The sequence below is a fragment of the Anabas testudineus genome, chromosome 3 (genome assembly GCF_900324465.2).
Source record: "Anabas testudineus chromosome 3, fAnaTes1.2, whole genome shotgun sequence".
NCBI classification, from domain to species: domain Eukaryota; kingdom Metazoa; phylum Chordata; class Actinopteri; order Anabantiformes; family Anabantidae; genus Anabas; species Anabas testudineus.
The window spans coordinates 26,475,113-26,490,894 of NC_046612.1; positions in this window are offsets into that span (position 1 = coordinate 26,475,113).

A 15,782-nucleotide genomic window follows, 5' to 3' on the forward strand; every position below is an offset into this window, starting at 1 on the left:
CAGAAAGGAGTCTGTTCATTCTGGATTAAAAACTCTCTTTTCACTGTCCACTTTTCTCTTTTTGGACATTTTTATATTTTTATATCTATCCTTTCTCAGTCTCACCGTCACTTTATCAACTTTCTCCTCTCTGTCGTCTGTATCTCTCTCCTCTCTGTCGTCTGTCTCTCTCTCCTCCCTGTCGTCTGTATCTCTCCTCTCTGTCTGTCTGTTATCACCGTCTCTGTTTATAAATTTTTTCCAACCTCTCATCTCATGTTGAGTTGCTAAATTTACCGCCTGTGATCCACAGAATCGATTGGCTAAGTGAAGTCACGTGGGATTGCTTAACTCACATTCAATATGCCAATGCGTTCTTGCGTCCACTAAATAACTACCGTAAAGATCGCAATAGCTGCACCGGTTCAAATTAAGGTGTCCTGCTAGATTTGGAATCAAAATGTTCAGTTTGGTCTGTAGCTCCAGGTCCGTATGGGACAGCTACTGGGTCTGGATCCGGACCGCGGTCGGCATTGTTAGTGACCCCTGTTCTACGTAGTGAAAGAGCTTTTCCTCTTTTTCATCAAAATAGCAAAGAAGAAGGAGCACCATATCCTTGACATCTTCTGAGCAACCATCCACATTTCCCCTTAGAATTTCCAGCTTTGTGACGGCCTGCAAAACTCGTTTGCGCTTGTCCACACAAGTGGTTCCAAGAAACGTCTTCTCCTTTTTTCTACACTGGTGAGGAAAGTCTCTTTTAGTGGTACCCCGGTGAGCTCTTGGAAATGAACTGTCATTCCAATCTCCTGAAACAAAAATGGCCACTCTCCCATAAGGGAATTCAGATCTGTTCCCTTGTTTATCTCTTTACGTTGGGAGTAGTAGGTGCACTTCATTAGAGATTTAATCTCGTCTGGACTGAAGTTAGTCGTTTCGCTAAGACCCTTCATTTTATCCTTCTTCTCCTGTTGGCTTTCTGGTGTCTCACTCATAGGCATAAATTTAATGTCCCACTTTATGCAGCCATATGTGTCTTGAACAGCTGCCCTCTTTTCGGCTGGGACCTCGTCTGTGTCATACTCTTCTGACCCTTGTTTGCGCTTCATTATCCTTGGTGCTGAAGACCGCTTCACATTTTCGATGCGAGCTTGTAATTGCTTGACCAGGGAGTGATATCCTGACCCTACCACATCACCTTCAAATGACATCTTGCAGTGATTTTGGATACTTTTTTAACCAATTTTTTGGCAACTTCTGTGGAAGCTTGTTTACCAGGAGCAGCACAGGCATTCATAATCTCGGAAAAATCCGTAACATTTCTCTCAGTAACCTTGGGCTTGGCCTTTTCTCTCTCTCCAAACACTGCATCAAGGCTTCAGGCATCTGGAAGCTGTCAACCCAATCTGCAACAGTAATTGAGAGCCTGTGCGAATTGAAAGGAGAAAGCGAGGAGTGTGTTCAAGAAGCTGAAGAGGCTAATGCTGATGGGCTGTGAATTTCTGTGCTCTGTGCTGTAAAACAACAAAACGTTGTTAGGTGAGGTATAATTCCTAGTTAAACATAAACATAAATTGTGTTTAAAAGTGACTTACTTTTTTCGCCACCAATTTTCTTGCTTGGATTGGTCTCAGTAGTGAAAGCAGATCTTTTTCCTGAACAAACTGAAAATCCTCAATGGTCTCCACCCCCAATGACTGAAATGATGGATTTTGCTGAAAAAAGTCATTGGATTTGTATATCTGACCATCACTAATGTCACTTAAAACATCTGTAGAAGCAGCAGGAGACTCATTCTGGTGTTCTCCTGACACACATGTCTGCCACAGATCAGATTCTAGCAAACATTTCAAAGTCTCTCTTACAGGGACATAATAAGCAAACCTATCTGCCCTGTTTTCATTTTTTCCACATAGTTGAACATTTTTTTGAAAATCTGAGCTCTTGAGTATGCTGTCCTCATTGGCCCTGTATGACATGCAGAGAAGAGGTCAAATCCCTTGACTGAATCACAAACCTTTGTGATGTCCTCATCTGATAATAGTGTGTCATTTTTTAGCAATGATGCAAGTTTATTCAATGTATATGTTTGACCAAGCTCATGTATGTTTTGCATCTCCTCAACAATGTTCTGTATAGTCGAAGCAGGTAGTAGAAACTGCCCCTGCATTTCCAAGTAGAATAAACAGACATTTCTAAGAAACTGATCACTGAAATCTTCTGACATTTCCATATCACCACAATCTGTACCTTGCCCTGTGCCCGATTCATGAACTTGAGGGCCAAAGTCATCTGATTCAGTGTGAACAGGTTTTGAGTGATGAACACATTCTACAGTGCTTTCTGCAAAACCTCTGTGTTTGCGTGACATGTGGGCAGTAAAGGAAGATTTAACCTTAAAAACATTAGAACATCCTGTTACTGGACAAGTCACGACACGTCCTTCTATATTATGCTCCTTTAAGTGACCTATTAGCTCTTTCACATTTTGACACTGGCGGTCACACAATGCTTCTGCGCACTTGAAATCAACAGCCTTCCCAACAGTAACAGTAACAGGAGCAGATACATTGTGCCTCCGATAAAAATGAGCTTTAAACGCTCCATATCTGCAAAATGTCTGGTTGCAACCAGCTCCATAGGCACTTAAATAAACAATGTGGTTCGTTGCGATGAAGTTTGCAGTGAAGGACATAGCCCCTCAATGTTGAAAGCAACTTGCCACAGAAACGACAACTAAACCTCAACTTTAATGTTAATTACAAAAAAACGTAACTTTTAAGGTCAAATTAACATAACGTTACCTCCACAAATTACACACCTCCAGGGCAACATTCAGGAGCTCCAGCAGGACCTGGGAGACGCTGTATTCCGATCTCCACAGAAGAACCGCGGTGCTGGTCGAACAGAAGTGGCGGCAACTGTTCAGTGTCCGTTAACATTTGAACCTGTGTCCCTTCTCTTAATGCGTCAGTGCGCCGTCTGTTAGTCTTTAAATCACAGTAGTTCAGAAACAGTTTGAGATAATAAAAATAAAATACATTTAAAACCAGAAACCATGGTGGTTATATGTATTACGGTAATGCAGTTCCAGTGATATGAATGGACCTGGTCATTACCAGTATGAGGGCTGATCCCAGTATGGGCCGCATTTACAGTGGCAAGAAAAGCTTTGTGAACCTTTTAGAATTTCATGGTTTTCTGCATTAATTTGTCATAAAATGTGCTCTGATCTTCATCTAAGTCACAACAATAGAAAAACACAGTCTGCTGAAAATAATAGTACACAAACATTATATGTTTTCATGTTTTTATTGAACATAACATGTAAACATTCACAGTGCAGGGTGGAAAAAGTATGTGAACCTTTGGACATAATAACTGGTTGACCCTTCTTTGGCAGCAATAACCTTAACCTTGTGTACTATTATTTTCAGCAGACTGTGTTTTTGCATTGTGTTTTTTCTTTCCTTAAGTATAGACTTAAGTTGCTGATATTCTAGAAATCTGTTACTGGTAATTCCATAATTGGACACTAGTTCCTCAAATGGGAGAAATCTATTGCTTGAGAAGATATGTATAGAATTTATTACTGTTTTATTTTGTAGGATGTCAGCATGTTCCAAAGCAATGTGTATTGACAAGGAGCAAGTGGAAAGCTTTTGAAATTCCCACCAGGCTGCCATAGAGGTTCTTATGCTAATAGTCTGGTAACAATTGTGGTGTGAATTCTTCCCATTCAAATCCCAGCTGTGGCCTACCTCCAGTAGTGGTCCTTAGACCTCCTTACGCTTAACCTGCCTGCCTTTGTACCTTGTACCTCACTTGTAAGTCACTTTGGATAAAAGCATCTGCCAAATGACTAAATGTAAATGGTAGGGCTGGAGCAGGAAGCTGTGAGACAAAGAGAAGTTTAGGAAGCCAACATGAAGGAATTCCTGCAGTGGCCCCTCAGTCGTTCTGTTCTGCCTCAGTGGCCTGTGCATCTGGCAAGAATGTTAAATGCTTTAACTACAAAATGAAATGTTGATAAAATGGTGCAGCTAACAGCCGGTTAACAAAAAGAAAAGACAGGGAAAGATAGACATCAACAATAGCTGCTTTGTTTGGCACAAAGTGGCCAAATGTCATACAGCTGAACCCTGACAAGTGCTTGTCTGGACTGTTAAATAACATATAAAGTTCCTTGACAAAGCACAGAGAAAACAAGTCAATGGCAACCAGGAAAATTTTTTTCAATTCATGTACAAACAATAAAGTTCAAGCTTGGGTGTATATGAATATCTGATCTGAAATAATGTCTACAAGGTCTTTCAAAAAGGAAATATTTAAGCCTAGTGTTAAAAGAAGAGAGGATGTCTGTCTTCCAATCCTGAACTAGAAATTGGTTCTGTCATTGTTAACTGTTCTGTTTAAGGAAGCAGCAGTTAAAGAGACGAATACATGTGTTGTGGCATTTGAAGAAGCAATACTTCAGTCTATTTATTCTACAAACAGTAGTGTCAGAAAGTCAGTGAAATGGAGAGGCCAACATGGTTTAATTCAACCTACCACCATTGCACCATTTCATTCGACAAGCCCACAAAATGGCCAGATTTCAAAAAGTGCTTTAAATGGTTAAGGTTAGCTACCAAACTGGACAAAGATGATGGTGCAGTGCAGATGAGCTGCACTTATGCAATGCAATGGGAAGGAAGGGAGAGAATATCTACAAGTCTTTCACCTTCACTGATGATGCACAGGAAAGTTTGAGGCATACATTCCAGGAAGAAATGAATACATGAACATGTATGCTCCATCTGCGTGTGCAAAGAGGAAATGGTGGAAAATTTTATAAGAACACTATATGAACTTCCTGAATATTGTGATTTTGGTGCCTGTTGGGAGGAGAATATCTGTGACAAAATTTTCATCTGAATACTAGACAAAGACTTGTCATGTACAGTGCATCCAAAAAGTATTTTTGTGTTTTGTTTTGTGTGAAGTGTTTTCCCATATTTTGTTATGTTACAGCCTTACTACAAAATGGATTAACCACTTTCTCCATTTGTAGACAGTCTGTCTTACCATGGACACATGAACATCAAGGCTTTTAGAGATACTTTTGTAACCCTTTCCAGCTTAATGCAAGTCAACAATTCTTGATCGTAGGTCTTCTGAGAGCTCTTTTCTGTGGGGCATCTTAAGACCAGTAAACCCAAGACTGGTGTGTGTATTTTAAGGGCAGGACAGCTTTCAGCAACACATCCAATATCATCACACTGATTGGACTCAAGGTTGGCTCACTCCTGGCTCCAATTAGCGCTTACAGGAAACGTTTGGTTGAGGTTTTTGCTGCCAAAGAAAGGTGAACCAGTTATTAAGTCCAAAGGTTCACATACTTTGTTGTTATTTTCAATAATAAATAAATCAATAAAAAACATGAAAAAATATAATGTTTGTGTTCTATTATTTTAAGCAGACTGTGTTTTTGTATTATGACCATTTCATGCAAAACTCCACGTAATCCCAAAGGGTGCCCATACTTTTTCTTGCCACTGTATTTGGTGCTAGTAGTCCCAAAAGTAGTGAAATGGAGATCACCTGAGTGCAGGGAATGTGTCTCAAGTAATTGCAGTATGAAGAAACTTGTGTCTGGAAGGTCCAGTCACTGATTATTCAGTATTCCTGGCTATCATTACACCATGAAGACAAAAGAACACTCCCAGCAACTCAGAGAACAGGTCATTGAAAAGCATAAGACCTAGAAAGCATACAAAAAATATTTAAGTCACTGAACAACCCTTAGAGTTCGGTGAAATCCATCATCAAGAAATGATAGGAGTATGGCACATGTCTAAATTTGCCTATAACAGGCCATCCACACAAACTGAGTGACCGTGCAAGGAGACTAGTAAGAGAGGCCACTAACACACTACTCTGAGGGAGTAGAGGCTTCAGCTGTGTATGAATCATAATAATCAAATTGTCCCTGATGATGGCAAGGAAAAACTCCCTGAGAAGGCAACAGGAAGAAACCTTGAGAGGAACCAGACTCAACAGGGAACCCATCCTCATATGGGTGATTACTTGCTATGTGTTAGGCAGCCGGCAGTCCAGTATAATAGTTCATGTCTTTAAGTTAATATAGAGTCCACTTAGTTATTGCAGGCTCTGGTAGACTTGTAGGAAATTCCAGTCCTGGACTATCGAGCGTTGAGTCAGACCTCAGAGAAACAGCTGCCGACATCCGCCGAGGCCAGGACCGTCTTTATGTTAGCATGGAACCAACCCAGTCACCACACGCATCCCATAGGGACAACACGGGGCATCCAAGCGACGAGATCTCCGACCAGAAGTGGGGCACCAGGATGAGTCAGACAGGTCCAGAGGGCAAAGGGTGGAACAATTTGTAGCTTGACAGAGAGACAGGAATAAGGAAAGAGAGAGGAGAGGGGGAAGCAGAGGAGGAAAGATAACAGTTAGGTGTGATCACAGTCAGATAACGTAGGAGGTGAATGTATATTTAGTGTAGAGTGCAACAGGGACTCCGGCAGGACTAACTATGACAGCCTAACTAAAAGGGTGAGCCAGAAGGAAACACAGACATGAGGGCTCCCTGGGATGTAGAGCAACCAAACACTTCACCAATAGTCAGTGAGAGTGGGGAAGACAGCATCTAAACATACCAGTTCACCATAATGCTCTACATCCATGAGTCTCTCCCTAAGGCAAATATACTTACAAAAATGCTTAGCTAAATAAATAGGTTTTTACTCTAGACTTAAATACTGAGACTGTGTCTGAGTCCCGAACACTATTTGGAAGGCTATTCCATAACTTTGGGGCTTTGTAAGAAAAAGCTCTGCCCCCAGCTGTAGTTTTCGGGGTACTGACAGGCAGCCTGCATCCTGTGATCAAAGTAGGCGTAGCGGATCATAAGGCACTAGCAGTTCACTCAGATACTGCGGCGCAAGACCATTTAATGCTTTATATGTCAAAAGTAGTATTTTAAAATCAATGCGAAATTTCACAGGTAGCCAATGAAGTGTAGATAAGATAGGGGTGATGTGCTCAGTGACAACTCTCGCTGCTTCATCCTAAACTAACTGAAGCTTGTTTATGCACCTGGTTGAACAATCAGACAGTAAGGCATTACAGTAGTCCAACCTAGAGGTGATGAAAGCATGGAATAATTTTTCTGCATGGTTTAGTGACAAATTATTCCTTATCTTGAAAATATTTCTGAGGTGAAAGAAAGCTGTCCTGTCGATATTATCTACATGAGCTTCCAATGAAAGGCTGGAATCTAGAATCACACCAAGGTCTTTTACTGTTGCACTGTAACAGAAAGGCCATCTAGAGTTACAGTGTGATCTAAAATCTTGCTTCTAGCTGCATGTGGTCCTATGACTAGTACTTCTATCTTATCAGGATTAAGCAGAAGGAAGTTAATTAGCATCCAGTCTCTTATATCCTTTACACATTGCTCTACTTTATTAAGCAGTTTGATCTCATCTGGATTTGATGAAACATATAACTGTGTGTCGTCAGCATAACAATCAAAGCTAATACCATGCTTACGGATTATGTTGCCCTGAGGAAGCATGTAGAGGGAAAAAAGCAGTGGATCTAAAACTGAACCCCGTGGAACAAAACTCCACTGGAGAGCTTGTGGAGTAATCGCGATTTAGATCTACTTACTGATAACGAAGCCAGGAGAAGGCTGTTCCCTTAATTCCTACAACATTTACTAATCTGTGAAGGAGAATACTATGGCCAATGGTGTCAAAAGCTGCACTGAGGTCAAGTAACATACAAGCATAGTGACGCAACCCTGATCAGAGGCCAATAGAAGGTCATGTACTACTTAACAAGTGCTGTCTCTGTACAGTGATGAGGCCTAAATCCTGACTGATAGAGTTCGTGTATGTTATTTCTATGTAGATACGAGCCCCCCTACTAGCCTTCCAAATATCGTTTGGGACTCAGACACAGCCTCAGTATTTAAGTCTAGAGTAAAAACCTATTTATTTAGCCAAGCAGTATATTTGTATATAAGTATATTTGCCTTAGGGAAAGACTCATGGTTGTAGAGCATTATGGTGAACTGGTATGTTTAGATGCTGTCTTCCCCACTCTCATTGATTACTCAGGTTTGTTATTGGTGAAGTGTTTGGTTGCTCTACATCCCAGGGAGCCCTCATGTCTGTGTTTCCTTCTAGCTCACCCTTTAATTAGGGCAGGACAAAGCTTCATGATTATTAATTGTCTCTGACACATTAGTAAATTATATACATTATATATACAGTATAATGTTGAGAAACATATTGAGCTCTGCACTGCATCACAGATGTTGACATTCAATTTTGAATTCAATTTTTCAATTTTGCAGTAGGCCTTAATAAAAGTCTAAACAGTTTGCTCTAAAAAACGTAGTTTTTTTTTTTCGTCTTTTCTACTTAATTGCAAAGTCTTCCATTTACAACATTGACTTTATTGTGTGCATTTTGACGTGTGACTGTTAATTCTGGTATAATCAGGAATCAGTCAACTTGTTAAAGTGGAGTGTTAATAATGAATTATGTCTGTTTCAGCCAAACAACAGTTTTCTCTCTCTCCACTGTCTTTTTTATCTGTATCATTGTATCATCTGTATTGTTCAGGCTGCTGCTCTTGAAGGTCTGGGATTATCTCTTTCTCTGCAGCAATTGTCATTATAACTGCTGCTAAACTCAACAAACTTCAGAAAGTAAGTATAGCAGCCGGACATTCTGCCGCTCACTCTGCCAGTTATCACAATATAAAGAGAAAAGAGAAAAGTATCAGTTCTAGCACAAACCCTGTGGAACTCCAGAACTAACTTTTATGTACAGACTCATCTGTCATCTCTTTGGCAGCACCACTGGCCATGCAAAATCTGAATTAAGCCCTAAACTAAACAAAACCAAGCATACAAAGTTAAAACAAAACTACAGACAGTGCCACTGATATTGTAACTGCAAATTTTTCAAATCTTTCAATTTTCCTATTTTTATGTCAAAAATATTCAAATTGGTAATATGTATTGCTTTTAGAGCTAGATAATTATATTAACAAGTCTATACTTTGTTAACACTGTACAGTTAAAAGAAATTTACAGTGTATTTTCTGATGCGGCCTGGGGGCCTTCTCACATTACAATCAGTTAAGTTAACCATTACTACAACTTAAGGTAATTTGGAAAATAACTTTTGCAAATATATTAACATATAAATCTAGTGAAACTGCATTAATATTTACCAGAAATTATCCATATGTGCATATTTATTATTTACATATGAGAGTGTGTATGTATGAGGTGTTGTATCACAAATGAAAGAAAGAAACATTTGGATCTTTTTAACCAGCACACAAAGCTGTACAGATTTCTGACAAAGGTGCTATTGTTCCTCCTGTCTGAAGGCTTACTGGCCCACAGAGGAATGGCATTGTTTTATCATGTAATGCTACCAGGTCTCTGTTCAGTGATAGCACCCTATGTTTGGTAAAGTAAGACAGAAATATATAACAGCCTCTATTAGGTCACCTCGGCTCAGTGCAGGGTTTGACTGAGCCCTTCTGAGTAGAACAAATGTAGGCGAAAGCAGAAACCATCTCTTTTAAGACAGCTGTGGGGAGGGAAAAAAGAAAAAAGAGGGAACATGACTTTTGTAAAATGATACAGAGTGGAGGCTGCAATTGGACAACTTGAGCTACTTGTGTTTTCGCCTCCAAATGTCTGATGCCGGCACAGATAGTGAGGATAACCAACAAACTGAAATAGCCTAGTAAAGTCTTGATTAATGATATACAGTATACAGTGACAAGAAAAATGTGTGTGTTTTCATGGTTTTCTGCATTAATTTATCATAAAATGTGAAGAGTATTAACAAATACAATGTTCCTAAAATAGTAACACCATTTTATTTTTGATCTTTTATGTTTTTGAGAACAACCATAAAAACCCCATAGTGCTAGTGGGAAAAAGTATGTAAACCCTTTGAATAATAGCCTCCAAAAAGCTAATTGAGTTAAGAAATAAGAAAATTATTTTGACAGTGTAGACTGGAGCTACATTGACTGACAAAATCCACTCAAACTTTTGGAGTTTGCTTCGTACAAGAAGAATACACTGATGTGAGCCATGCTTTACCAAAAGGAGTTTTCAGGGGATCTATGATCAAGAATATTTGATTTACATAAAGCTGGAAAGGATTACAAAGTGATTTCAAAGACTTTAGAAATTCACCAGTCTACAGTCGGCAAACAATCTACAACTGGAGAGCCTTTGGGAACGTGGCTACACTACCAAGAAGTGGACTGCCAGTCAAAATAACCACTCATCAGTTAGGTAAAGAAACAAGCCAGAGTGACAGCCAAAGATTTGAAGTCATCATTGGAACTGGCTAACATCTGTGTTCATAAGTATACAGTACATAAAACACTGAACAAGCAGAGTGTCTATGGCAGGACACCATGAAGGAAGCTGCTGCTTACTAAAATAAACAATGGTGGAAATTTGCCAAAGAGCTCAGTGATAGGTCTATGCCAAAGAGCACACTGACACCAGAGTGTAGAGAGAGTATTGGCACAATGTTTTGTGCACTGATGAAACAAAGATTGAACTATTTGGAAAGAACCCACAACACTACATCTGGCATAAAAAGGGCACTGCATATTATCATGAAAACATCATCCCAATTGTATAGTATGGTGAAGGAAATGTCATGATTTGGGCCTGCTTTGCTGCATCAGGGCCTGGTCAACTTGCAATTAAGTAAAATAGGAAGATGAATTCCCAAGTTTATCAAACCAACCAGTAATTAATTCCAAGGGTTAACATACACTCTTAAAACTTTTCCTGTTAAAAAACAGTAAAGTAGTGGCAGCACAGTTGCCATTATTTTGTTGCTTTATTGTAGCTAAAATTTACAGTTTGGTACAGTTCTTAGATAGCAAATAGCTGTTATTGTGTATTGTAACAGTAAAATACAGGCCAAAGATTTAGCAATTAATTACTGTTTATTTGTACCTTTTGTAGAAGAGGTATATTTACAGATTTTTATAAATAAAGTACAGTATATAATGTATACACTACACACTTGCATGAGTGTTTTGTTAAGTAATTTTATTTCATAACTCTTAATCCTTACTATTAAACTACGTTACACTCAGTAAAAATGAGTAAGAGTGCACTTGATGGACTGGAGCAAGAAAGCCTTTGAGTAGTGTTAGTTGCTGGAGTGGGGCAAGGAAACACTTGCAGGTCCAAAGTGACCACTTCTGTCTCTGAAAACAGAAACAAAAACAAAACATGACACTGGCTGATTTCTTTATAAGTTATGTTTTGGAAGTTTTCTTTAGCAGCAAGCTAATTTTAGCAAAAGCTCAGCAACCTACACAAACAGCTATGTTCATTCAAGTTAGGCAGTTAGAATAGGTAACGTTTGGAGATGTGCACATGGCAAAGGTTTATCTAAGATAAAGTAAGTTCAAGCTCACCCTGTAATTTGCAGGATGACAATCAGAAGTCCAGTGCCAGTCTGCAATGTTACAACTGCCACTAAAGAGAGAGAAAAGTTATTATTACCATTCCTCCCTTGAAAAAGAATGAATGATGTGATGATGTGATGTGTTTTTGTCTTTATCAATTTGTCTCACCATTTAGAAATTTTAAAGATCTGTACTTCTCATGGCACAATATAACTAGTTATGTGCTTTGCTAATGCTAACAAGCAAAAACAAAAGCCACTTACCTATTAATCTGAAGGATGAAGATGGGCAAAAATTCAAACTGGATTATTGACTCAAGCATGTGGGTTCACTACAGTTGCTTATGTTCCCAAGATGCATTGCAAAAATATTGTAAAGTACTGTTTTCTCTCCTCAAAGTATAAATACTGTAAAATACTGATGTAAGGCATTTCACTAAAAACAAACAAACAAACAAACAAAACAGCAATGTACTGCATTTGGGAATTACAGACATATACTGTTGAAGTTTTTAAGTAAATTACCAGCAAAGTCTAAGAGTGTACTTTTTCTTGCCACTGTATATACTGATCAGCTCTGCTGCAGCGTTTGCTCTCTTACTATTATTCTTATAGTAAATGGCATAACCTAGTAATAAAACAATGCAAACCATCCATTCATCATTTAATATGACAAGGTTAGCATATCCAATCCAAATCCAATTTGCTCATGTTAAGGATGAGTCTTCAGTGCACACAAAAGTTAGTTGTTGTTGAGTTTGTAGTTTGCTGTTAGTTGAACCAATTCTTTTCACTCTATAAATGCCCCCCTTAGGCAATATTATTAGGAAACACAAATGACAACCAGTTATATATAATTATGAAACCAGATGAAACAAATGAATTAGTCAAACTTCAAGTATGCTTACAAGACAAAGGCCTGGATGTCCTGTAATTTTCTACTACTCAATTCAGACTAGTTATTCTAGAGTTACTCTATTTGATCCTAGAAACCTCAGACACGTTATCTAATCATATTGTTACCCTAGATTGCGTAGCATTAGTCTTAAGTAATACTGTAAGGGAAATCCCTCGACTTATCTTTAACCAAGATATCTTCTTTACCTATACATAAAATAACACTTTAGAACTGCCTTCTTGCACCTGAGGAATATTGATAAAGTGACTCATATGAAATACTTAATAATCAAGCTTCATCATATTTTAAAGACCTTATAGTGCCAATTTTCACAGCAGAACACTTTGCTCTCACAGTGCAGGTCTACTTATGGTTCCTAAAGTTTCCAAATGTTGAGTTAGAGGCAGAGCCTTTAGCTATCAAGCTCCTCTCCAGTGGAACCAGCTCCCAATTTAGTTTCAGTAGGCAGTAAATGCCACCATTGGATGTCATTTACTTGTGTAATAATTGTACTTGTGTAATTTGTCTCTCGTAGTTGTGTTTCCTAGTGTGTTGTCTTTCTCTCTCTCTCTCTCTGCAGGGATCCCTGGCCTTGGCCTTGGAGCTGTACATTTCCAGAGTGCAGAAACTGGCCCTACCAACCTGCCCATTGTTGTTGCTGCTTGGTGTTTTTCTTTTTCGTTCTTCTGTGTTAAAACAGGATGTCGTCCACACAGGACTACAGAACAGTTATTAAAATGCAGGAGAGAGAAACATTTCTTTCACAGAAGACAAAAATTAATTACCAGGCCTTAGCATGTAAGACATACTGTGACCAATCTCATGGCTTCAGGGTCTGATGAGGCCTTCGAGATGGCAGGGCATGAACAGATGGAATGTGGAACTCTCCTTCCTGGTTGGAGAAGAGGGGATGCTGGAAACAATAAACAGTCTGGAATGGTGCTAGCCCTGTAGCTGCAGATAGGAGTGAGTTGTCAGCATATTCAATTCAGACAATGTTACAGTCTGATACAATGTCGGGCCATGTAGCATGACTACTTTGTTGATCAGTGCCTCTGTGTTAATGGCTAAAGGTAGATTAGACAAGGATATGAAGCAGACCACACTAAACCTACCCACCACAGTCAAGATAACAGCTCCTATTGCCAACTTAATGGCAAGCAATTCTTGGTCACCAATGTCCTAATTTTTCTGTGGTGTTCAACTTAGGGGAAAGAAAGCACAGGGATGAAGCAATCAGAAGCAGCCACTCAGACAGGCCAGCCCCAGCACTGGAGTCCACAAACTGCCTGGAGGAGGATAAGGATTGATGCAAGGAAAAACATTACTCTCTTACTAGTGAAGGCATTTGCAGCTTCAGGCATCCACCATAACCTGTTTTGATTGAAGTTAGTTGTTGGAGGATAGAGGTGAACTGCAGTTTTTAATGAATCAGTGGTAGAAATTGGATGAAAGGCTGCTGTCTTCCTTCCCAGTAAAATGCAACAGCCCCAACAGGTGAGGACATCAATGGATCTAATAAGCAGCAAAATATTCTGAGATATAGGTCTATGGCTTGACATTTAGGTCCAGTTAAGGAGTAGAGTCAACCTTGAGGTGGAGAAATACCAGTGAGGAGATCAATGGCACGGTCATATGCATGATGTTAAGCCAGACAAGTGGCATGATGTACAGTGGCAAGAAAAAGTAGGTGAGCATTTTGGACTTTCATCGTTTTCTGGTAAAAACATACTTTTTCCACTATCACTATGGGGTTTTTATGGTTGTTCTCAATAAAGACATGAAAGATCAGAATTTGTTCTGTGCCAGTATTTTAGGCACATTATATTTGTTAATACTCTTGACTTCACATATTATGTGAATTTAAATTAAATTATATGTTTATTTAAATAATAATAAACTTTACATGCTTTTTCTGGTCATTGTATGTTAACACTTCCTTCAGATCTAGCTATTCAGTGGGAACACTGGACAGGTCAGGAAAGTTCAGAGGCGTCTCTTCTGAGTTAGAAGCACCATGTTTGCATGTTTGTCACACGTGTCTGATCTGAATTTGTCTGATCATCAAACAAATTGAATTATTCAATGATCATGCAAGTAAACACATCATGCAGTTTTTAAATCAAGGTTTTTATTATTAGGGGTAAAAATAAATCAAAAACTACATTGCCCTGTGTGAAAAAGTGTTTGCCCCCTAAACATAATAACTGGTTGGGCCACCCTTAGCAGCAACAACTGCAATCAAGCGTTTTCGATAGCTTGCAATGAGTCTGATACAGCGCTGTGGAGGAAGTTTGGCCCACTCATCTTTGGTCACGCCACAGCATCTCAATTGGATTCGGACATTCTCCTTCAGGATATTTTGGTACACAGCAGAATACATGGTTCCATTTATCACAGCAAGCCTTCCAGGTCCTGACGCAGCAAAACAGCCCCAGACCATCACACTACCACTGCCATATTTTACTGTTGGTATGATGTTCTTTTTCTGAAATGCCTTCACCTTTACGCCACACATAATGGCTCTTTCAAAAAGTTCAACTTTTGTCTTGTCAGTCCACAGAGTATTTTCCCAAAAGTCTTGAGAATCATGAAGATGTTTTCTGGCAAAACTGAGACGAGCCTTTAAGTTCTTTTTGTTTAGCAGTGGTCTTGGAACTCTGCCATACAAACCATTTTTGCCCACTCTCTGTCTTATGGTGGAGTCATGAACACTCACCTTAATTGAGGCAAATGAGGCCTGCAGTTCTTTGGATGTTGTTGTGGGGTCTTTTGTGACCTCTTGGACTTACACATATTGATTATTTAATTTCAAATCCATTGTAGTGGTGTACAGACCCAGAATGATGATTCAAATTAAACCACGTCACCATTCAAAGACCTTTGTGCCCAAGTAGGAACAGGCTCAGCAGACTCGGACGTCAGCAATTAGTTAGACAAACGCAACCAAACTGTGTGTAGTAACTGTGTGTCTTTTAACATCTGTGTAGTTTTAGACAGCGTTTTGACTACCAATATATACATAACTTAGAAAATGTACTGTCAACATGGCCAAATCCTCATTTATATCACATTTGACCTCTTACTATAAATTTATCACACACACACAAACAATGGCTCACACCCCCAAAAAGCAAAAAGTTTCTTTAGTTTATTCACACATTTTCCTTTGTACATTTAAAAATATTCATATTCTGTACATTCAGTAGTTAATGATTTGGAAGACTTTTAGCCATTTGATAGCCACATAAGACATATATAGGTTTTAAGTATGTTTTTCCTGACTGTGATGACCAAAGCCTGCAGAGGAACTGTTTGGATATGGCAGTCAATGTATGACAGACTTGTTCACAAACACTTCAAATGTTGTTGCTAAAAAAGCTATGCCATCCAAAACCAGATACAGAAAAACC